The sequence below is a fragment of the Saccopteryx bilineata genome, chromosome 1 (genome assembly GCF_036850765.1).
Source record: "Saccopteryx bilineata isolate mSacBil1 chromosome 1, mSacBil1_pri_phased_curated, whole genome shotgun sequence".
In the NCBI taxonomy this organism is placed as follows: Eukaryota; Metazoa; Chordata; class Mammalia; order Chiroptera; family Emballonuridae; genus Saccopteryx; species Saccopteryx bilineata.
Genome location: NC_089490.1, coordinates 345640413 through 345663487, shown reverse-complemented (window position 1 = coordinate 345663487; position 23075 = coordinate 345640413). Strand labels below are relative to the sequence as shown.

At 52.7% G+C, this 23075-nt stretch overlaps 2 protein-coding genes and 1 non-coding gene across 6 annotated transcripts in view; 1 reads left to right on the top strand and 2 right to left on the bottom strand.

Annotated features, from left to right (window-relative positions):
- The window catches only part of GDPD5 (glycerophosphodiester phosphodiesterase domain containing 5), a 98557-nt gene extending 79761 nt beyond the window's left edge, over positions 1-18796 (bottom strand). For all 4 annotated transcript variants that reach the window (XM_066249963.1, XM_066249956.1, XM_066249967.1 and 1 more), the window contains exon 1: positions 18169-18796. The gene's annotated coding sequence lies outside the window, so the exon portion shown is untranslated. The remainder of the gene's footprint in view (positions 1-18168) is intronic.
- TRNAA-AGC (transfer RNA alanine (anticodon AGC)) lies at positions 3155-3230 on the bottom strand. Its single transcript has one exon. It is a non-coding gene; the product is annotated as a tRNA-Ala (tRNA).
- Positions 18797-19082: 286 nt separating the features above from the next.
- The window catches only part of SERPINH1 (serpin family H member 1), a 57156-nt gene continuing 53163 nt past the window's right edge, over positions 19083-23075 (top strand). The window contains exons 1-2 of the mRNA XM_066249934.1: positions 19083-19212; positions 19514-19579. The gene's annotated coding sequence lies outside the window, so the exon portion shown is untranslated. The remainder of the gene's footprint in view (positions 19213-19513; positions 19580-23075) is intronic.

Below are 23075 nucleotides of genomic sequence, written 5' to 3'. Positions count from 1 at the left end.
GCGCTAGAGTGGCTCTGGTCGCGGCAGAGCAACCCCTCAGAGGGGTAGAGCATCGCCCCCTGGTGGGCAGAGCGTCGCCCCTGGTGGGCGTGCCGGGTGGATCCCGGTCGGGCGCATGCGGGAGTCTGTCTGACTGTCTCTCCCCGTTTCCAGCTTCAGAAAAATACAAAAAAAAAAAAAAAAAATTTATCTCATTGTAGCTTACAAATCCCAGTGTGGAAGTTACTATTGTTTCCATTTTACAGATGGGAAACTGAGGCTCAGAGGTAAAGCAACTTACCCATTTTCACAGAGAAGCAGCAGAACTTCCTACCCTGCTGCTGCATGCACACAACCCTCAACCCCAGCCTGGCTCCACTGCCTTCTCCCCCAAATCTGGGCCTTAGAGGTGCTATCAGCAAGGACACCAGGGCACTCTACTCTGAGCTCAGAGGGCCAGCGCCGAAGGACGAGAGCAGCAGAGCCAGCCTGACTGCCACCCAGCAAACGAGCTGCTGCCTATCCAGGGTCCACGAGGACCACCCAGCAGACCTAGAGGCTGGGGAAAACAGGCTGGCCTCCCCCTCCACACAGGCAAGAATTCCTGAGAGCCCTTCAGAGCTGAAAGGGATGTGCTTGGGAACCTGGACTGACCATAAGCATGAGGAAGTCCAGATCCAGAGAGGGGAAGAACTTGTCCAAGGCCCCACAGCGGAGGAATCCAGTCAGTCCACACCTACCAGGTGCCAGCCAGGGGCTCGGACATCGGAATGAACGTGACATAGTCTGGCCTTCAAGGCACTCCCGGTCAGGTGGGCACCCACTCAGCCAGTGTACAGACCCTCATGATCTGCCCCCATGTCTTAAAAATGTAACCCACCTGTTGTCACCTCTATACGTTTGCTCTGCAGCCGCTGTTCCAGCTGACCAGAGCCTATTACCCCTCAACCCCCCAGGTGAGCTCTGTCCTCTTTGCAGAACCTCACTCAAACTCCGCCTCGCCACCCCTGCCCTCCACTCCCTCCAGCTCAGGCTAATCCCAGGGGAAGTCTCCCTCCCTCCCTCCCTCCCTCCCTCCCTCCCTTCCTCTTCTGAGCCTCCCACACTACTGACCTCCCTTACAACATCTGTGCACTCTGCCCAGGGTGATTGTTCCTGGAACTGTCTCACACCCCTCAGGATCTGGTACTAAAGCGTCACTGAATTGAGTACACATGTCACATTGGCCACCTACCACGAAGACTCAGAACAATTTAAACAATCACTTCTTCCTTCTAAGGTCTGTATATGTCTTTCTTAAAAAACCCTTAGTGGGCATGGGGAAATGAAACGGAAGGTTCTTAAGACTCGTCTTGGCATTTCCACATGCTGGCTTTATGCCTGGCACACAGTAGATATCAGATTCGTTAGTCTGGTGGATGAAAGAATAAAAATATCTCCACCTTCCACATTCCCCTGCTGCCTGAATGTCACCATTATTACTGATTCTACATTGGGGCTAACGCTGCTCCCTGTGATCCTCTCAAAATCAAACAGCCCTGGGCAGGTAACATCTATAGTTGGAGGCTTCTGTGTGCAAAGTGGGAAAGTGAGGGTTTGCTGGCTTCTCAAAGTGTTTTCTCTAGACTGTTATTCTCAGACATGTGCTCTGTGACAATGGAGCTGCATGTTCAGGCAAGCTTGGGAAAGGCTGACTTCACACTGTCCCTCTTGTTGGGGATCCCTAATTCATGTTGTCGCACTAAAGGCCCTGAGAAGTCCTGTATGACTCATGTGACCTAGCATTTCTGAACTCTGTATGCCCATGTGTCCCAAGACCTGTTTCCCTCCTAGGAACTAGGGCTCCTCAGAGCACAATTTAGGAAGTATGTACTAGACGGTGTGCCCAGGTCCACTGCAGGACGAGGTATGTACACTACAGGGTGTTGACAGCTGGCACACAGCCAAGGCCACACTTCCTTGCACTGACCATTTAATAGAGGTAGAGGTCTGACTTAAGCTATCAACAATCCTTTGACAGAAGCAGAAATTGAATGAGGCATCATACAACTCACAAATGGAGCCCAGAAGAGGGAACAAGTAACAGGCCAGGCTAGAGACCTGAGTTCCAACCGTAATACTGTGTTCACTGCTGGGCACTGGACAGGGGACTTCATTCTGGGAGTTTTGCTTTTATTTCTGCAAAAATGGGGATAATACTATTTTGAGGGCTGCTGTGAAGATTGGGTGTGGTAATGCAAGCAGAGGCAGATTACAAACTGTAAAGTCGTGTACTGGCATTTGCTATGTACACCCTTATTTCCCTGCCTGCACTGCCAGGAAGGTGTGGTTTTGATTGATCGCAAGCCACTGTGGAGGTCCTTAATCAGGATGGATGAATGAGTGGGGGGATGGGTAGGTGGACAAATTCCAAGCAAGATCCGAGATCAACAATGGCAGACTGAATAGGTATGAATAAATGGACAAACCAATTCTTTTTCTTTCTCTTTTTTAAGATTTTATTTATTGCCTGACCAGTGGTGGTGCAGTGGATAAAGCATCAACCCGGAATGCTGAGATCGCTAGTTTGAAACCCCAGCCTTGCCCAGTGAAGGCTCATATGAGAAGCAACTACAAATTGATGCTTCCTACTCCCCCCTTCTTTTTTAAAAAAGATTTTATTTATTGCTTTTACAGAGAGAGAAGGGGGGCCATGAGAAGTATCAATTCATAGTTGTTTCACTTTATTTTTTTAAGTGAGAAAAGGGGAGATATGAGACAGACTCCCTCATGAGCCCAGACCAGGGCCCACTGGGCAATGTTTAGGGCCGATGCTCAAATCAACCAAGTTATTATTATTATTATTATTATTATTTTTTTTTTTTTTTGCATTTTTCTGAAGCTGGAAACAGGGAGAGACAGTCAGACAGACTCCCGCATGCGCCCGACTGGGATCCACCCGGCACGCCCACCAGGGGGCGATGCTCTGCCCACCAGGGGGCGATGCTCTGCCCATCCTGGGCGTCGCCATGCTGCGACCAGAGCCACTCTAGCGCCTGAGGCAGAGGCCACAGAGCCATCCCCAGCGCCCGGGCCATCTTTGCTCCAATGGAGCCTTGGCTGCGGGAGGGGAAGAGAGAGACAGAGAGGAAAGCACGGCGGAGGGGTGGAGAAGCAAATGGGCGCTTCTCCTATGTGCCCTGGCCGGGAATCGAACCCGGGTCCTCCGCATGCTAGGCCGACGCTCTACCACTGAGCCAACCAGCCAGGGCCTCAACCAAGTTATTTTTAATGCCTCACTTGGACCAATTGAGCTGCTGGCTGCAAGAGGGAGAATGGGCAGAGGGTGGAGGCAAGAAGCAGATGGCTTCTTCTCCTGTGTGCCCTGAGCAGGAATCAAACCCTGGACATCCACACACCAGGCAAACACTCTATCTACTGAGCCAACTGGCCAGGACTTGCTTCACTTTAATTGTTCTTTGGTTGCTTGTCATATATGCTTTAACGAGGCAAGCCCAGAGTTCTGAACCGGTGACCTCAGCATTCCAGGTCAGTGCTTTATCCACTGTACCTCCACAGGCCAAGGGGATAAACCAGTTCTAACAAGCTCAACTGTCCCATTTCTCAGTTATCAATTGGTAGAAGCAGCAAATTAGGAAGGACACAAACACATATACACACACACATACAAAAGTAAGAAGGGAGAAGAAGGAGGTGCTGGACTGCTGGAGGCAAGTCTGTGGACAGCAGACTGAAGGGTCAGGGAGAGAAGACCCAGAAACCCAAAAAGGCAGAAAGTTGCTGAATAGCTGCAGCAGTCCAGAGTCACTTAGTGCAGGAGCCAGATGGTTTCAGTATTCCCAGCAAGGCAGTGTGTGTTCCTGAAACCCATCCCTGAGAGGTAACCGTATCACAATGTGCAAAGGAACTGCCGATCCTGTTCACAAAGGTTTCCAATCAAAACATTTAAAGGGCTGTTGTTAAAAGGATAGGGAGAAGGCAGGCTTAGGGCCACAAGCCTTAGATGCCTGGAAAAATACTTCTTACATTTTTACACCAACTTATCAGTATGGTCATGCACAGGACAAACATTTTTAAAGTGCCTACTGTGTGCCAGGCAAGCTCTGTTAGGTGTGAAGGGCAGCACAAGACCTCTTCACACAGCATCACACATTTAAGAGAGGATAAATGAGGTGTCAGGTCAGGGACATAAAAGGAAGTATTGGAGAAAAAAGCCACAGATAGGAAATCTGGAGGACCAAGTTAAATCACTACATGACCATCTGACCAGTGGTGGTATACTGGATAGAGCACTGGCCTGGGACGTGGAGGTCCCAGGACTTAACCCCGAAGTTATTGGCTTGAGCACAGGCTCTCCATCTTGAGCGCAGGGCCGCCAGTTTGAGCATAGGATCATCACATGAGCCCATGGTCTCTGGCTTGAGCTCAAAGGTCACTGGCTTGACCAAGGTCACTGGCTTGAAGCCCCTGGCTTGAGCAAGGGGTCAATGGCTCAGTTGGAGCCTCCTGGTCAAAGCATGAATGAGAAGCAATCAGTGAACAACTAAAGTGCTGCAACCACAAGTTGATGCTTCTCATCCCCCTCTTCCCCCCCCCCCCATTTCTCTCTCTCTTTCTCTCTCTCACACATGCAAAAAAAAAATTACTACATGACCTCGGGCAAGTCATCTTCATTCTCTGAGCCTCCATCTTCCCATCTGTAAAGTGGGCTGATAGTAAAAATCACGAAAACTCCTACATTGCACCAGATACTGGATCAGTGGTTACAGGCCTTATCGCACCTAATATGTAAAGCCCACAAGATAGCTATTGCTATATGTTACAGGAAATGATTGTCCCTTTCACAGATGAACAAACCGAGCTCAGCTGGTTACTCACTTGTCTGAGAGAAGAGAGCTGGTAGGAGCCAGAATTTCACCCTCGGCTTGTCTGATACCAGAGCTCACGCTCTCCCTGCCCTCCTGAACATGTTCCATGCTGCCTCTCACAGATTGCCGTGAGGATGATTTGGTGACATCATGGATATCAAACCACTTTATAAAAGGTAAACTATTATGTATCCAAAGTCAACAAGAAAGAAGTCTTGATTCTCCCATGAAACCCAACACTGAGGTTCACAGGGGCATTCAGACCTGGCCGCAGCCCAAAGCTCTGGGTTCCTGACCCCTCTACCTCCTACATTCCTCCGCCAACTTCTTCCCAGGGAGAGAGACCCGGCTGTCCCAGAGTCCCAGCTAACCCCCAGCACACCCAGTGGGTCCCCCTCCCACAACAGAAACTGCCTTGCTGATAATCACCCGGCTCTGCTGTGTACTACCCCACTGAGGATCCAGAAGGTACAGCCTGGCCCAGGCACCCAGGGGCCTCCCAAGTACCAGGGACTCCCTCCCCGCTCCCCACTGACAGGCTGGGGGACCTCAGGCCAGTTGTCTCCCTCTCTGACCCCCAGGTTTCCCACCCACAAAATGAGGAATTAGAGCAGACTTCATATGGGAAAGGAGCTACTTCAACAGGGGACTCAACTGACCTTGATCTGGATAAGTTTAGCTAGGTGGGTAGGAGGAGATGAAGGCTCTCAAAATCCCTAGTCTGAGAAGGAAGGCACTACCCAATCCTCCAGGAATCTCAACTCACCACCTGCCCATGGGAGCCCTGGTCTGAGGGGTGGACCCAGCTCCAACCACCACCAGCCCACAGAACACTAATCTGCGAGCTTCCCAGGTTGGCTTGGGCCAATGTGGGGAAAGGTAGAAAATGGGTCTTCCAGCTTAACTGCATACACCTTCACTGGAGAGACTGGGCCCTGGGCATAGACATCCTCATGGGCCTACTGTGGCCCAGAGAGGTTGCTAAGTGGCTTAGGGCACACAAAATGATAGGGGTCAAGTGATGCTGGGACCCAGGCCTTCTAGGCCCAGCCCAGGGCTCTCTCCATTGCCCCAGAGTCATCCCTTTGGAGCATGCATCAAGCACAGAGAGGAAGAACAGTGTGAACAGCCAAGATGATGCATCCATCCCCACTTCACACTGGCCAAGAGGTGCTCGCCATTGACAGCTGGGCACCCAGACTCCAAAGTGAAAACCAGTTGCCAGTTGCTCCATTCCCTGCCTCACTTGCAACAGGTACTGATGGGGTACATTTGTGGAGGGCTCAGTCTGCCTCTGCACAGCCCTCAACAAGAGGAAGGAGGTCATTTGCAGCATACTAGAATTAAGTTCAACATAAGAAAGAACTTCCTGAGGTAGCGTAAAAAATGGACAGTGCACAGAAAAAGGGAACAGGATGAGGGTGGTTGTAGAATCTCCCCTAAAATACAAGATGCTGCCTCATGCATATGTATGTCATTGTAGCTTCAAAGCAGACCTAGAAGGTAAGTGTTGTTGCCCTCATTTTACAGCTGAGCAACTGAAGCTCAGAGAGGTTAAGTGACTTGCCCAGTGTCTTCGAAGCTCTGCTCAAAAGAAGCAGAGCTGGGCTTCAAAGCCAGGACTGACTTGGCAGCCCACATACGTCCCTTGTCAGGAAGGCCTGAGGATCAAGGCACTACCGCACCACCATGGCGCTCACAACTTCCCCTCAGACTCTTAGGAGTAGAGTCTGGAAATGCCAAAGCACTCCTGTCAGGGAGGAGAGGGAGTGCTCAGCTATCAGAAAGGGTCTATGTTCTAGGCCTGCCCAGCTGCTCCCAAGGCACTATGCCCTGGGGGCCTCCCAGAGGCTTTACATGCAATGTGCCCAACACACCTTCTCCCCGCACTCCAGATCCAAGCACCAATTACAGGCCCTGTAGTACTGACCCAGCCACACATGCATGGCCTGCCTGGCCCCACACTCCCCACACCTGGTCTTCAAAGGCTCCTGCGGGCCACCTGTGCTCAGGGCAGCACGGCTAACTCTGGGGGTGAGAGGCTGATGTGGGCCCGGGGTTGATCTCCCAAGCTGCTGATGGCTTCCCAGCTCTCAGAGCATGTAAGATGGCTATACCAGGGCCACCTCTGAGCTGGGCACCTGAGTTTATGTGACACCAGCTACCCATGAACTTGGCCCCACTCTAGAAATAAGGCTGTCCCTAGTAAGGCCACCCCAGAAGCCACCTGCAGCCTGATTTGGAGGAGGAAGCATGGACCAAGACAGGCCCCTTGGGTCCTTGACTTCTCTGCAGCCCCAGGGTAGAGAAGCAGCCTGACTTCGCCAGCCACACTCAACTCGTTCTGTGTCACTGCCCCAGCCCTGTGAGGGCTTGTCCCATTCTACAAATGAGGAAAATGAGGGTTAGAGAAGCCAAGCCACTTGCCCAGTCAAGAGCCTAACCTCCTGAAAAAAAAGAGCCTAACCTGTGGTGGCGCAATGGATAAAGCATCAACCTGGAGTGATAAGGTCACTGGTTCAAAACGCTGGGCTTACCCAGTCAAAGCATATACGAGAAGCAACAACTGAGAGTTGATGCTTCCTGCTCCTCCCCCACTGGCTTTCTCTTTCCTCTCTCTAAAATCAATTAAAAAATAAATAGCCTGACCAGGCAGTGGTACAGCAGATAGAATGTCGAACTGGGATGCAAAGGACCCAGGTTCGAAACCCCGAGGTTGCTGGCTTGAGTGCAGGCTCATCTAGCTTAAGTGCAGGCTCACCAGCTTGAGCACAGGGTTGCTGCTTGAGCATGGGATCATAGACATGACCCGTTGGTCACTGGCTTGAAGCCCAAGGTTGCTGGCTTGAGCAAGGGGTCATTCGCTCTCAAGGCACCTATGAGAAAGCAATCAATAAACAACTAACGAGCCGCAATGAAGAATTGATGCTTCTTAACTCTCTCCCTTCCTGTCTGTCTGTCCTTCTCTCTGTCTCTGTCTCTGTTATAAATAAATAAATAAATAAATAAATAAATAAATAGAAACTGAGCTAGGATTCTAATCCAGGCCTGCTGGATTCCAGTAAGCCAAATGCTTTCCAGCACATTACTCTGCCTTCAAGGACCTGCCGCATGCCCTATGTCCCCTACGTGCTGCACACCCCATTACCTGCTGTAGCCCTATGGCCAGGCCTCCTGGCCTCATGCTCAATGCTCACTCTTCCCCCTTTTAACAATGTCTGTCCTACACAATGGACCAGCTGAGATCCTAGTCTACCTTTAAGGCTCATTTCAAATGCCTCCTTCTCTGTGGAGCCTCCCTAATTTCCTTTATTCTCCTCTGAGCTCCTATTTTTTGCTTGTCTCCTACTCACGGCTGTCCAGCCCGTCCTGTGAGGAAGAGAATTGGACTGTACCCCAACCACTCCCTTCCACCCCCAATGTTCAGGATTCCTCCAGGTCAGGACAACTGGAGTCCTCTTCCTCCCAGCTCCTGGCTCAGGCTCAAGGGCAGAACCTGGGACATCTAGTCCAGTGGCTTTCTTTTACAGATGGGAAAGCTGCAGCTCGATAGAATGAGGCCACTTTTCACAGGACATGGTCTGCAGGAGAGGACTGCAGGGAGGGCGGGTGGAGCACCGACAGGTGAGTGTCCACAATGTGGCAAGGCTATGGGAAACCGTCACAGCCTTGTCGGTGTAGCAGAACCTAGACTGAGGGCAGTGACAGTCCCCGATCTCTCACTACTGCTCCAGCCACACTGTGTGTTCTGGGCTCTCGGTGGGTTATTTGTAACGATGGTGACCATCACTTACAGGGCACCTACTGCTTGCCAGGCACCGTCCTAAGCACTTTATGTTGATTCACTCATTTAGTCTTCACAACAACCCTGGTCTGTTGTCTCCACTTCAAAGATGAGGAAACCAAGGCGCAGACAGTTTAAAGGGCACACTATGTAGTGCCCCAGCCATATTATGGTAGAGTCAGGATTGCAGGGGAAAGTCTATTTGCAGAGCCTGTGTTCTAGCCACTGCTCCATACTGCCTAAGAGGAACAAACACAGGTTGTTCAGATACTCAGGATGGAAAAAACTCAGAACCAGGTCCTCTGACAACCAGCCGGGGTGGAGCTGGGTGAAGTGATGGGCACAGTGGGCACAGCCTGGGCACGGATCTTGAAGGGGTGCTAAGGTACCTCTGGATAGGCAGAGATGGACACATGGGTTCCCCAGAACTCCTCTCCCTGAAAAGACTGCGGCCGTTGGAATGCTTTGGCTTGTCTTTGGGGTGGGGGCAGAGACTCCCTTCATAAGAGGTACGCCCAAGTAACAACAGATGATCCTTAATCTGCTTTTGACTGACATATTGAGAAATGTCTCCTGTTTGCCTTTCCAGATCTACTCTCCGTCCTGCTTGGGGACCTGGAGGCTAATCTCAGTGGACTGCGTTGGTCTCCATGCTACTGACTCCGGGTGGGTTCACCCAGTGGGAAGCCCCAGTGGGAGACTGGAGTAAGGAAGAAAGATAGTTGAGGTTTTGTTTTCCTGGGCTGATTCCCTCTACTGCAGACCACAGCTCCTGTCTATAGAACTGACCACTTCCTCCCGTGTAGCTTTCTGCCTGGGTCTTAACCACCTGCAGGGGCTGCTAGCCCCAGTGCTGTACTCTCCTTTGTTCATCTGCTACACCGCAGGGCCTGAGCAGTTCACCCTGGGCTGATACACTCTCCGGCTGGGCCAGAGCAGAGGAGACCAAGCACTGCCACCCACAGCCCTCAGAGCCTCCTCTACACACAGTGATTACAGGAGAGCAGTGTGCAGGGATGCAGGCCTCTGCGGTCTCAGCCGGGACCTGGCTCAGCACAGGGAGGAGGCTGGGCACAGGGAGTAGGACTTGACTAGTGAAGGAGCAGGACAGAGTTCAGTTCCTAATGACGATGCTCGTGGACAGTTTCTGAGGGCTCACTACATGGCAGGCACTGAGCTTTACACACCCAGCACTTCATTCGCTTCTCAGGACAACCCACAGAAGTACAGCCTATTTATGCATTTTACAGAAGAGAACACTACTGCTGAAATAGGTGCAATGACTCGCCCAGGGTCATACTGCCAGTAAGTGACAAAGCCAAGACTCAAACATAAGTTTTTCTGCCTCTAAAACCCATCCTGGTAACTACCTTGAAATAATTTTAGTGAACGAGCTCCTTGCAACAAAGGCAGCTGACTTAATTGGGGTCAATTATTGGTGAGGGCCAGACAGAGGCCTCCAGTGTCTCCCCAGGCCCCTCCCCTTCATGAAAAATAAACCTCTAACATTCTTCAGTTTTCCCAGGTGGAATGGGGAGAGGGAGCCCCAAGTGGGTGGTGCAGTTGGGTGTCCGGCTAGAAAAACAAACAGATTGAGACAAGGCTTCATTGTTAAGGAGAGCCTGACGCTCTGGCCATTAAAACAAAACCAAGCAAAACAAAATGCTTGCTGTCTTGTCTTATCTCTTAGAAGGGGGACAGGAGGGAAGGGCCAAGACGGGGTGCTGCTCCCTCTCCCCTCCAGCAGGTGTCTAGGACAGGAGGACAAGCACCGCAGGAGGCATCCAGGGTCCGAATCCAGCCAGCTCTGCCAGTCTGTGACCTTTATCACACCCTGTGGATGGGTCAGGCCCTGTGCTAGTGCTCTCTCCATGTGGCTTTGTTTGGTCTCTATGGCCCTTTCAGAGAGGGGTATCATCACTCCTGTTTTCAGATGAGGACCCCAAGTCTCCGAGAAGATACCCCAGCAAAAAGCAGAGGAGCATTGAAACCCACGTGTATCAGATTATAAAGTCTTTCTATTCTCTAGTCTCTCCAGGCCAGGAGGTCCCAGGAAAAGCAGTCCACAGAGGAGGGAGCAGCTGACAGCAATGAGCTCCTTGTTGTGGGATGAGAGGGGGCCATCCCAGGGAAGCTGTAGGAGGCATGGCATGCTGCAGAGGGTGATCACTGTTCTCCTTCTTACGACACTTTAGAAAACTACTGGTGCCTGGGCATAGCCCTGGATTGTGGAGTGGACCCAGGAAGGATTTTGTGTTTAATTTTCTAAAAATTTTATGGATTGATTTAAGGGAGAGAGAGACAGAAACATCGATCTATTCCTGCATGTGCCCAGATCAGGGAGCATACCCACACCATGGCACATTGGGACCACACTCTAACCAACCAAGATATCCAGCCAGGGCCCAGGAGGTTTTAAAGTTTCCTAAATGATTGTAATGTGTGCAGCAAAGTTTGATAGCCATGGACACAGATGCCCAGGAAAGACTCCCACCTCATAAGTGCCCCACCCCATACTTCTTGAAGGAGAGAATGGCTTTACTATTCTGACCTCATTTTACAGGAGGGGCAAAAACACAGGCAAAACATAAGGGGGTGAGGTCATGTCCCCAAGGCCCCACAGCCAACCACAAGTGCTAGCAGCACAAGGGGACCCTGATTTCAAGGTACCTCTGGGGTGATCTCCTTTAAGATACTTTGGGGGGTCCTGGTTTCCTTGTCAGTAGAAGAAAACTTTCCTTTGAGCCTCCTGGGTGGGAGGGTGAGAGGAATTCTTCATGGCATTATTTAAATAGAGTCTTCTCATTCAGCACTGACCAGCTGCAGGATGAACCTGGGAGACCACCTCTGCTGGTGGTGTGCCTTTGGGAGCATGGCCTGTCTATTCTTTCTGTAGGAGATTTGGCCCCAGGCCTGGAAAGAGCTGAGACACTCAGACCTCGAGCCACACTTTCTCCCCAACTGTCTTCTTGCCTTCCTTGTGCCCATAAACAGAACGTCACAGACGGCAAGACAGTGGGAGGCGGTGGAAAGAGGGAGATCTATGGAGTCCAGCAGACCTGGGGTCTGCCCAAGCTCCACCCTAGCTGGCTACCCAGCTGAGACAGAATCCACTCACCTCTGAGCTCCTTCCTGGAGCTGACCTTATGGCAGTGCCAGGGCATGCGCGTGTGTTAAATGATACTTTCAAACACCACCTCCAGGAAGCCTTTCCTGACTTCCTCCCATCCAACACTGGACAACCCCAGCCCCTGGCCTTCCCTGCCACATTCAGTCACATTCTGTGTTGGCTGTCATTGTTTCTGTGTCCTTCCCTCCTTACCAGGCCATCCTTTCTTTCCTTGCACAGAGTAGCTGCCCTTTCCCTGAGACTCATTCCTTACGCCCTTCCCGAGCACTGCTCTCTTCCAGGTGCTCTGAGAGGTGCTGGAAATAGAGCCAATAAGAGCTAGCATTCATGGAGTGCTTACTAAGTGCTGGGTATTTTTCTGAGCGCTTTACATGTTTAATTTCTTCAATCCTTATGAAGTAGGTGCTATCACTGTCCCATTTTACAGATGGGGAAACTAGGCCTGGAGAGGTCAAATCATGTGTCCAAGTCACCCAGCTCGTGTGTGTGTTCAGGCTATGATTCGAACATTACCCTTCACCATCATCCATAGACATGGATGGGACTGGCCCCACCTCAGGAGTTCACTCTCAACAATTTGGAAGTTTTTTTTTTTTGTTTTTTTTTTTTTCCATTTTTCTGAAGCTGGAAACGGAGAGACAGTCAGACAGACTCCCGCATGCGCCCGACCGGGATCCACCCGGCACGCCCACCAGGGGCGACGCTCTGCCCACCAGGGGGCGATGCTCTGCCCATCCTGGGCGTCGCCATATTGCGACCAGAGCCACTCTAGCGCCTGAGGCAGAGGCCACAGAGCCATCCCCAGCGCCCCGGCCATCTTTGCTCCAATGGAGCCTTGGCTGCGGGAGGGGAAGAGAGAGACAGAGAGGAAAGCGCGGCGGAGGGGTGGAGAAGCAAATGGGTGCTTCTCCTGTGTGCCCTGGCCGGGAATCGAACCCGGGTCCTCCGCACACTAGGCCGACGCTCTACCGCTGAGCCAACCGGCCAGGGCCAATTTGGAAGTTTTGTATCTGTGTGCTTGTTTAATGTCTGTTTCCCCTCACAGACTAAAATCTCCTATCATCAAGGCGGGCTCTGTGGCGCTCTGTGGCACAATGGATAGCGCATTGGACTTCTAAAATCTCCTATCATGTTACATTTTGGATGAGAGAGAGAGAACAAATGAATACTGCTTAAGGAAGGACGCGCTCTTCCCATGATCAGCTAGCTGGGCCCAGATGGCTCCTCCCAACTGGGTCATTCCTGCTGCTCAGGCCTGAAAACAACCAGGTCCCTGGATACGCTGCTCCCTGCCCTGAACTTATTTCAGAGCTTCTCTCATCTCTCTCAACTGCATGCTCACCAGGAAAGTGGTGGGAACCGCAGCTCTACAAATCTCAGTGACAAAGTCCTCCACAAACAGATAGTGTCCTCCTCTGGGAACTCCTCCCTGCCACCCGGCACACCCAGCCTCCTGGCCTCACTAGCTGGATTCTTCCAGCAGTTTCCTGCTGAGGCACTCGTTCACAAGGCTCCCAAGAGGACGGGCAAGCGGACCCAGGCTGATGGAGCATCTTCCTCCCGTCATCCCATTTAACTCCTTTAACACTTATTATCAGCCCACCTTTTTCCAAACAAAGGTGAGCAACTTGCCCAAGGAGCAACTCACATCGCCTCTCCTGCCCGGAGGAATGCCACTTTATGCCAGGCATGCTGCTAGGCATGCTGGTGGGAGGGGAGGATTGGGGTGGCAAAGAATCTAGTTCTGACTGGCTGGCAAAGAAAGCAGACCTAAACAGCCCCAATCCCCAGACCCCAGTTACTGAGTCGGGGCTATGGATCTGCAGAGGAGGAAGGTTGAATTCCGCCTGCTTGGGAGTCATGCGAGCTTCTAGGAGGCGGCATCTTTGGCCTGGCTGGACTCCTCACCACTCCACTCCCATGACCACCATAACAAAAACAAGGGCACACCTTGGCCTACAAAGCTCTGGTGCCCAGTGGGTACTTGCCACGGCCCTGGAGACTGCAAAGGAAGGAGCAGCAGCTGCCCTGCCATTGACCCCACTGTGGCTGGGCCAGCCTGCCTCCAGCATTGCCAACTTGGCCTGGCCAGCCAGCTCCCAATTCACAGGGTCTTCTCTGTCCAACTAATGACCATGCTGCCAGCAGCGCAGGCACCACCCTTCTTCGGGAAAGGCAGCAGCTAACTACAGGGCCTGCTGTCCCAGACAGCAGCCAGGCCAAGAACCACAGCTGCCCAGCATACCACATCCTCTGGCCCTGACACTGTGGTCTCCTCCTCTACCTTCCAGGGTCACGAAAGACACTGCAGAAGTTGGGGCTCCAGGAGCTTGGACACCACCCCACTCACCTGTGGGAAAATAGGACCACAGAGCAGACTGATTCACCCCAAGTCACACCACCAGCCGGTGCCCTAAATGCCTGGCCAAGGGCTCCTTCCTGGGCCCCAAGCTAACCCTAGCATTGCCCTTCCTTAACTTTGAAAAGAAGGTTCATTTCCAAGCTTTTCATATGGGAAGTATGCTCTCAAATTACTTGGACCCATTTGAGGAGACAGGATATCTTCTAAAAGCTGTCAAGCTGTGTGTTTAGTCCCAAATAGGAGCCCAAGCTTGGTTCCTTACTCCCTACTATCTATCTATGTGACCTTGAGCAATACAAAGTCCCTCTTTGAGCCCTAGTTTCTGGGAGACGACAATAGTTACTTTCCAAAGTTGTGAATGCGAGTGTCTGTAAAGAGCTTAGCTATGTTTAGCTCATAATAAGTACTCAAAGCTTTAGCTATTGTTAATATCATTATCATAGTATTATTAATGAGTATGTGAATGCATTCTACAAACTGTAAAATGTGATGCAATGGTAGGTATTATTTATTACTATTACTGTGACATGTTTAAGATTCAGAGGGGTGTAACCCGTGGGTTGAGTAATCCAGGAATGTTTCTTGGGTAATTTATTACTGGAGTTGGGCCTCAACAGATGGGGCGGTGAGCAGAAAAGAGTCAGGGATGGCAGTTCAGACAGGAGAAACTGCAAAGAAGCAGTGATGGGGCCACATGTTCAGGAGGCGATGATGAGCAATGAGCTAGGGGTGCACGCAGTGACTGCAATGGGCAAGGCCTTGAATACACAACAAAAGAACCTGGTCTTCACCTTACAGGCAAAAAGGAGCCACAGAGTGTTCTGAGTGGGCACTCAATGATGCCTTCTAAAATGTGAATTCTGTCTTTCACTCTATCACCTGGTCACCCGCCCCTCTTCTCTGTACCCCTCAGTGACCCCATAAACCCCAGCATCACTACCCCCGAGTTCCATCCACTTCTCTGCTTACTACACTGTGCCCTCTCCCCTGCTGGTTCATGTTCACAACGAAGCACCTTTTCATTAAATACCAATTGTGCCACATGCTTTACATATACGAGCTCACTGTCACCCATTACTACTCTAGTTTTACAGAGGAACAAATGGAGGCCTGGCAGAGTCAGGCGTCTTGACCATAGTCTCACAGTGAGTAAGTGGCACTTCCAGGATTCAACCTTGAACTGATGTCAAAACCCCTACTCTCTATAGCAAGTAGCCTCTATCCCCAGCCCAGACACCTTCCTCCGTGATGAAGCCTTCCAGGGCTACTCCAGTCCTCAAGGGCCTCTCCCTGCCACCTCTCATCACCCACTCGGAATCAGAGGCCCACAGCTTGACCCCAGCTCAGCTAGCTTGGTTTCCATTGGAAAGAGCCAGGGTCAATAATAGGTCAATAGGTCACTTTCTACTTTCTTCCTGTCCTCCCCCCCACCCCCATTCAAGACTGGTTATAGCACTAGCAGGAACAACCCACCTCCTTTGAGGGAAGGGGAGAGTTCAGAAGCTCAGCTGAACACAGAGCAATTTCTCTGGGCCTGCCTCTCAGCACGAGGGGGCTCATAAATTATTCACTGTACCTTTGTGCCTAAGGGAGGCCAGACAATGAGCCAGAAGGAATGAATACCAGCTCTCCACAACCCTGGCCCTGCAGTGGGGGGTCAGAATCCAAAGCCCCTTGCCAGGGTCCCCAAGCAGATTCTAGAGGGCTATGACCCCAGGAAGGTGGCACAGGTAAGCCTGACCCACACAGGAGTCCCAGCTAAACAAACCTAGGTCTGTGCGCCTGCAACAGTAGCCTGCATTCTAATCTGAGGCAAACCTGAGAATTTCCCCAGATTTCCTGGTCGAAATTCAAGCTTCCTTTCCTTATAGGGAAGGAAATAGACATTCTGCCAGGCACTGTATATTTATATCTCACTTAATCCTCACAACAACTTCATAAGGAGGAATGCTAATTTATAGAGCAGAAGCTGGGGCTCCAAAGAGTGAAGTGATTTGCCCAACGCCACATGGCTGGTGGGAGGCAGAGTGAACTCATGCCCACCTGATCTGTCTCACCACTATATGCCTGTGCCACTTAGCCTACCCAGTTGTGAGGCAGTCATCATCCTGCCTTTTCCATCTGGGTAACTCCTAGGGCACCTGGGATGCAACTGGCACTCAGTTGCTGAAGCAAACCCAAAGACCCTGGGCAAGTAGCTTCACCTCTCTGAGCCTCGGTTTCCCACACAAAGTAGCCATTAATAACAAACCCAGTCCTGGCAAACAACACACAAAACAACTCTTTAGCACTTGACGGTCTGCCAGATATGATGGCCCCATTATCTGAACAGGTAGCACAGCCTGCCTTGACCCCATTTTATAGGTGAGGCTGGGAGCCGTGGATGCATCTGAAAGATCCCAGGTGGCTCCCCAACCCTGTTCTGCCTCACTCCAGGTTCTTTCTGTCACCCCATGAAATGAGATCACAGGTGTGAAATCATCTCATCATAAAGGAACTTTGTTTAGAGTCAGGGATTATTATGAGAATTTGAATCCCCATAGATTGGGAGAGATCCCAAGCCCTCATTCACCTTCTTTTGCAGTTCCCCTGACCCATCCATCCCCAGGAACTAAGCTTCCAGCTTTCAGCTGACCTCTTCACCCTCTTCTACCTCCCTGGGGGCTTTCCAAGGTGGTTTCTCCCAGACTCCAGAAAGCTGGGCACAGCAGGGGTTAAATAGTCCTAGCCAAGGCCACAGGGCTCAGACCAAGGTCATGTTCCTTCCCCCACCCCACCCAGAACAAGAGTCCACAGAATGTATGCCAAACCCTCTTTCACAACACCCCTCTCCCTGCACTGCCCTGGGGGTGGGGAGGGGTGGGGAGCAGAAGGAACCCCTGCCTGGAAATCCAGACACCTGGGACTGTGCCCCCAGCCCTGGCAGTCCCAGCCCTGAGACCATGAGCAAGCCATCCCTTCTTGGGTCAGAGGTGTCTTGCAGGTTCCCCAGCCCAGGAGATACTAAGGTCAGATCTTTAGTCTGAGCCGAAGGCTATGAGGCTGCTGGCATGTCTTGGGCTCCAGCACTAACCACACAGACTCTCACAACAGTCTCATATGTGGTCACATTGACCTCACATCAGGGATGGGGAAAACCCCAATCACCCACCCAGAAGATGCTGACTAGGGAGGAGGAGTGGATACCTGGAAGGATGTTTGAGAAGGTTTTCTCAAGTATACTTGTGGCTCAACCCTCAGTGCTTTAGGACCTGGGACAAATCACACACCCGCGCACAGGGGCCTCATCTTCTCCAACTCTGATATGCTCTGACTTGGGGACCTCTATGGTGAGTTTCCCCAACAGATACGCACCGTCTCAGGACCCCCAGAGCGACTTAGAGACCCTGGAGTATGGGACAGGGGAGAGGAGCCCGGTGCTCTCCCGTCCTGGGTCCACAGGGAGGGGAGCTGTGGAGTGGGCAGTTTCCCACCTCTGCCCTCAACTCTGGATCACCTTTCCAGAAAAGTGACTTGACCAAGGTGTGGGAGGGAAAGAGGCTAGCAGAAGCATGCTCCCCAGCCTAAGGATCAGCTCTAGGATGACCCAGTGACCCCACCTTGACCCGTTCCCCTACCTCCTGCCTGGTGGCTACCCCCCCACACACACACACATACACACTTCCTTTGTTTTCACTTTCTGCTTCTTTCTCTCTCCAACCTAACCCTCCTCCTAGTCTCAGCCTCAAAGTGAAAAGAGCAGGGTCACTCAATCCCGTTGAGCTTCAGTTTCCTCATCTGTAAACGCTCATAACAGTACACGACACCTTTTATCTCACCGAGTATTAGTGACTTAATAAGGAACCACTTGCGCAAGGGTGGAGCGCGCACCGCACACAATGGGCGCTCAATAAGTGCCCGTCTTCTCCCTCTCCCCTCCTTTTCCCGCTCCCCCTCCGAGCCAGCTCCAGCCTCAGCCGGCGCTCAGCACACGCCCGCAGCTGGCCCCAGCGCGGCCGGGACGGGGTCGGAGGCCGCCTTCGCCCGGCATCCGGGACTCTCTCACCTGCAGCTCTCGGCTCCCGCCAGCCGCCGGGGCGCAGGGGCCCCTGTATTCGCTCCGAATCAAGCGCCAAGCGCCAAGCCCCTCGCCTGAGACGGCAGGGAGGTTGCGGCTTTGGCCCGCAGCACCACCCCGGTCCACTTCAGTCCGACTGTCCAGCCCGCCTGGGACCTCTCCCGGGGTGCTGGACCCGGGCCGGGGCTTCCTGGCGTTCGAGGGTCCCAAGTGCGAGGCACCGGGTCTGAAGCGGCTGAAGGTCCAGGCCTCGGGGAAACAGAGGCTGGGGGCGTCCGGGCTCCTTTGCACTGAGTCGGGGTCCTGGGAACAACCTGCGTTAGCCCCGGGCTGAGTGCTGGGGGCTCCGAAAAACACTAGACAAGGCTGGGAACGAGCCCGCAGCCATCGACCCGTAGGGTGGGCCAGCAGCGTCCCGCCCAGGTGCACTGAATCCGGTCGGGGGCTCGGGGAGTCCGGCCACGACGCCCGGGCCGTGGGGCTGGGAGCGTCCCGGCGCGGAACCGGGGGCCGGGGCCGGCGGGGCGGGCGGGGCAGGTCAGGACGCCGGCGAGGAGCCGCGGCGGCCAGAGCCCAGCGGGAAGTCTTCCCAGGTCCGGACTCGGCTCGCTCTGTAAAATGGGGCGGACCTCGGCGCGGCGGCTGACTCCGAAGCTCCGGGCCGCGGCTCCACTTCCTCCTCTTCCTCTGGCTCGCACGCCGCTGGCTCAGCCCTGCGCCGCGGCCGCTGCCTCCCCCGCGGCTGTCATCCCGGTCGCCCACCCTCACAGGAGCGGCGGGCGGAGCCGAGCCGAACCCAGGCAGCGCCGCCCAGCGCCGAAGCGCCAGCAAGTGCGGCCCCGCCCGAACGGGGCGGAGTCAGCCCGAGGCCCCACCCTTTGCCCGGACCGCGGGCAAGGGGCGGGGCGCTTCCCAGACGCCCACCCTCGGCGGGTGCTGTCAAGCAGCAGGAGCCAATGGACAGTGGGAAGAGAGCGGAGCTCTGCGGGCCTGGGACTCTACCTTGGAGAGGGCGAGGCCGACAGTGGAGAGGTAAGGCTAGAGAGAGGACATTGCAGGAGGTTGGGGCAGTTTAAAGATCAGAACGGGAGGAAATGGAACCTGAGGGTCCGGATGGAGGGAGAGTTGAGGGAGGACTATGTCTGGGACCGGGGCGTGGGGCCTGCCTTGTGTGGGAGAGAATGAGTAATGGGGTAGGAACAGGGGTCAGGCTAAGGAAAGAAACGGGATGGAGGTGGGCTATCCTGGGAGGTGGAATCTCCAGGGACAGTGGAGTCCTTGGGAGTGGTGGGACACAGCTCTCACAATACTCTTCTCCGTCCCCGACTTCTAGGGCCCAGCACAAGGAGGTGAGCGTTGGGATACTGTGAAATATGCAAATTTCAGGAAGCAGCAAAAAGTAAGTTTTTGAAAATAGAGGATCTTTCTTTCTTAAGCATTTTCCCCTTCTTAACCCCATATGCAGAGAGGAGCGTGTTATCAGTTTCAGTTTTAAAAATATGAAGTCAAGATCAGAAAGATTGTGAGTGACCTTTTTGCTCTCTGCTGGGAGTCTCTGACAAAAGCCTTGGGGCAGGAGCTCCGTCTGATTTATATCTAAGGAGTTCCCAGCACCCGGCTCAGGGCAGGGCACAGAGCAAGCATTGCAGGGTTTTGATGTCAGAAGGAGTGAATGTTGAATGAATGGCCTGGGGAGCAAAGGAATAGAGGCCCCACTGTATAGCTTTTCTGTAAGCCCCACACCAACCTTATGCAGTAGGTACCCCATTTCATTGATGAGGACACCAAAGCATCAAGAGGCCAAGTGATGTTCTCAAGACCATATAGCTGGCATAGGACTCTGTCCTCTCATCAATCACTATGGCATCTAGGCAAAGCTGTATGGCTTTGAACAGGTTACAGGACCTCTCTGAGCCTCTGGTTCCTCATCTGTAAAAGGGTAATAAAGATGCTCTTGCCTGACCAGGCAGTGGCACAGTGGATAGAGTGTCAGACTGGGATGCAGAAGGACCCAGGTTCGAGACCCCAAGGTCACCAGCTTGAGCGCGGGCTCATCTGGTTTGAGCAAAAAGCTCACCAGCTTGGACCCAAAGTCCCTGGCTTGAGCAAGGGGTTACTCAGTCTGCTGAAGGCCCGTGGTCAAGGCACATATGAGAAAGTAATCAATGAACAACTAAGGTGTTGCAACGAAAAACTAATGATTGATGCTTCTCATCTCTCTGTCCCTGTCTATCCCTCTCTCTGTCTCTGTAAAAAAAATAAAAATAAAAAAATAAAAAAAAGATGCTCTTACTTGGCAAGGACTGGGCAGGCACCAGGCTTCAGAGGATGGAGGGAAGCCTGCTCCTGGCAGAGGAAACAGCATGTGCAAAGGCATGGAATCTGAAAGAACACTTCTTGGGACCCCTGGCCTATTCTGGGGGAATTAGGAGAGGCTTCCCTGAAGAAGTAATAGGCAGGCTCAGGCCAGAAGTAGGGGTTAGCTAGGTTAGGAAGGAAGCTCAGGGAATGGACAGTGCTCTGGGGTAGAGGCCAATCTAAAGCAAAACCCTGGAGGCGAAGGAGAGCATTGCTTTGTTGGAGAACCCAGACACGTTCAGGGTGGCTGGAGCTCTTGGGGCAGGGACAGATGAACCAATAGGAGGAGAAGAGTGTGAAGAGGCAGGTGGGGCAGGACAGGAGTTCAAACTTTACTCTAGGGGCCCAGAATTCTGCTGGGATCTTGCCTGTGACCCTGAACTCAGTAGGGTTATGCTGAGGCCATAGTCTTGAAGATCTTGAGTCTGGACTCACTGGTTAGCAGAGGGGTGTCCTGGCAAGTTTTTAAGCCAGGTATTGATATGGGAGAGACAGAGCTTTGTAGGGAAACCAGGTAGCATGAAAACACTTAAAGCCCACAAAAGGCAAATAGTGTGGGGCCTTCATGGTTAATAGGGTTGGAGTCCTCAGTGGGGCCTAGACCCAGAGCCTCTGTCCTTTGCCCTCTCTAGAGTGCACCAGCCTTTGAATATGATTAGAAGCACAAGGAAGAGGCTGAGCTGGAGGCTGAAGTCCAAGCTGGGGGGTGGCCTTTCCTAGCCAAACCCAGGGCTAGGGGTGGGCAGGTTGGCCCCAGGAAGCTTGCACAGGTGGCTGCAGCCCAGGGCCTGGTAGAAGGTTATATTGCATTATGTGTTGAGCTTGGTAACAATGGCAAGAAACCTTGTTACTTCTCTCTCTGTTTAGAACCTTCTGTGGCTCACAGTTGTCAGCATAATCAAGTTCTAAGTCCCTAGCCTGGTGTTTCAGATCCTCCATTATTGCTGTCTGCCAACCCCACCAACCTCATCTTCCAATCACTTCCTTCATCCCTCACACCAAACTCACCCCACAAGCAGGATGTCATATCTCCCACTCCATGTGGTTGCTCCTCCTGTTCCCCTTGTCTGGGGGACTCTCCTGAGTCAATTTCTACTTCCCAGCTTGAGCATAGGCTCACCAGCTTGAACGCTGGGTCGCTGGCTTAAAGCCCAAGAACACTGACTTGAGCAAAGGGTCACTCACTCTGCTGTAGCTCCCACCTCCCAGTCAAGGCACATATGAAAAAGCAATCAATGAACAACTTAAGGTGCTGCAACGAGGACTTGATGTTTCTCATCTCTCTCCCTTCCTGTCTGTCTGTCCCTATCTCTCTCTCTCTCTCTCTGTCACACAAAAAAAGAGTTGATACTTCTTGCTCCTCCCCTGCCTTTTCTCTCTGTAAAATCAATAAATAAAATCTTTAAAAAAAATTGTTGAGCCCTGGCCGGTTGGCTCAGCGGTAGAGCGTCGGCCTAGCGTGCGGAGGACCCGGGTTCGATTCCCGGCCAGGGCACACAGGAGAAGCGCCCATTTGCTTCTCCACCCCTCCGCCGCGCCTTCCTCTCTGTCTCTCTCTTCCCCTCCCGCAGCCAAGGCTCCATTGGAGCAAAGATGGCCCGGGCGCTGGGGATGGCTCTGTGGCCTCCGCCCCAGGCGCTAGAGTGGCTCTGGTCGCAATATGGCGACGCCCAGGATGGGCAGAGCATCGCCCCCTGGTGGGCAGAGCGTCGCCCCTGGTGGGCGTGCCGGGTGGATCCCTGTCGGGCGCATGCGGGAGTCTGTCTGACTGTCTCTCCCCGTTTCCAGCTTCAGAAAAAAAAAAAAAAATGAAAAAAAAAAAATTGTTGAATGAATGTTCCATCTCTCAAATCAAGTATCTCTTCTAAGGAGCTTTCCCGGACTCCTCCAGGACGTCCGCCTTTGGTGTGGAATCTGTTCAGCTTGAAGGCTCTGTCATTATGTCTTTCAGGTCTAGTTGGCCCTGCTTTTACCCCCACCCAGCTGAGTGCCGGCTGGCCTTTGTAAGACCTCAGCATTGGGAGATGAATGAGGCTCTCAGAGAGCAGTTTGCCACAGCCTGTGCTGTGAGAGCCTCCTGAGCGGGTCAGATGAGCAGAAGGCCAGAAAGAAAAAAAAAAAAAAAAAAAAGTTCTTTCAGAACAGACCCTCCATGACCCCTGAGGCCCGGGAGAGAAGTGCTCAAGGTCGCCAGGTGGTGACAAGCAAAGAGCTCTGACGCCCACATTCACCCTTTGGCTACCCTCCCAGGGCGAGGAAGTCTCCTGACCTGGAAGAATCAAGCCTCTTTGTGGCCAGAGAAGCTCACGAAGCGTGACAGAGTCATGGTCGCGGTGGCTTGCCTGGCAGGGTGGTTGAGGGCTCCGAGGTGGCTCTGAATCTGGGCTTCTGACAGAAAAGGCTACCCTTGTCGGCCTGGCGCCCCACATCTCCGAGAACCTTCTACCTTCCTTGTATTCTGGTCAGCGGAGAATTCACAGTGAATCTACTGTAACCTCTCTGCCACACAGCTTCCTAGTATCATGGCAAATAAACAG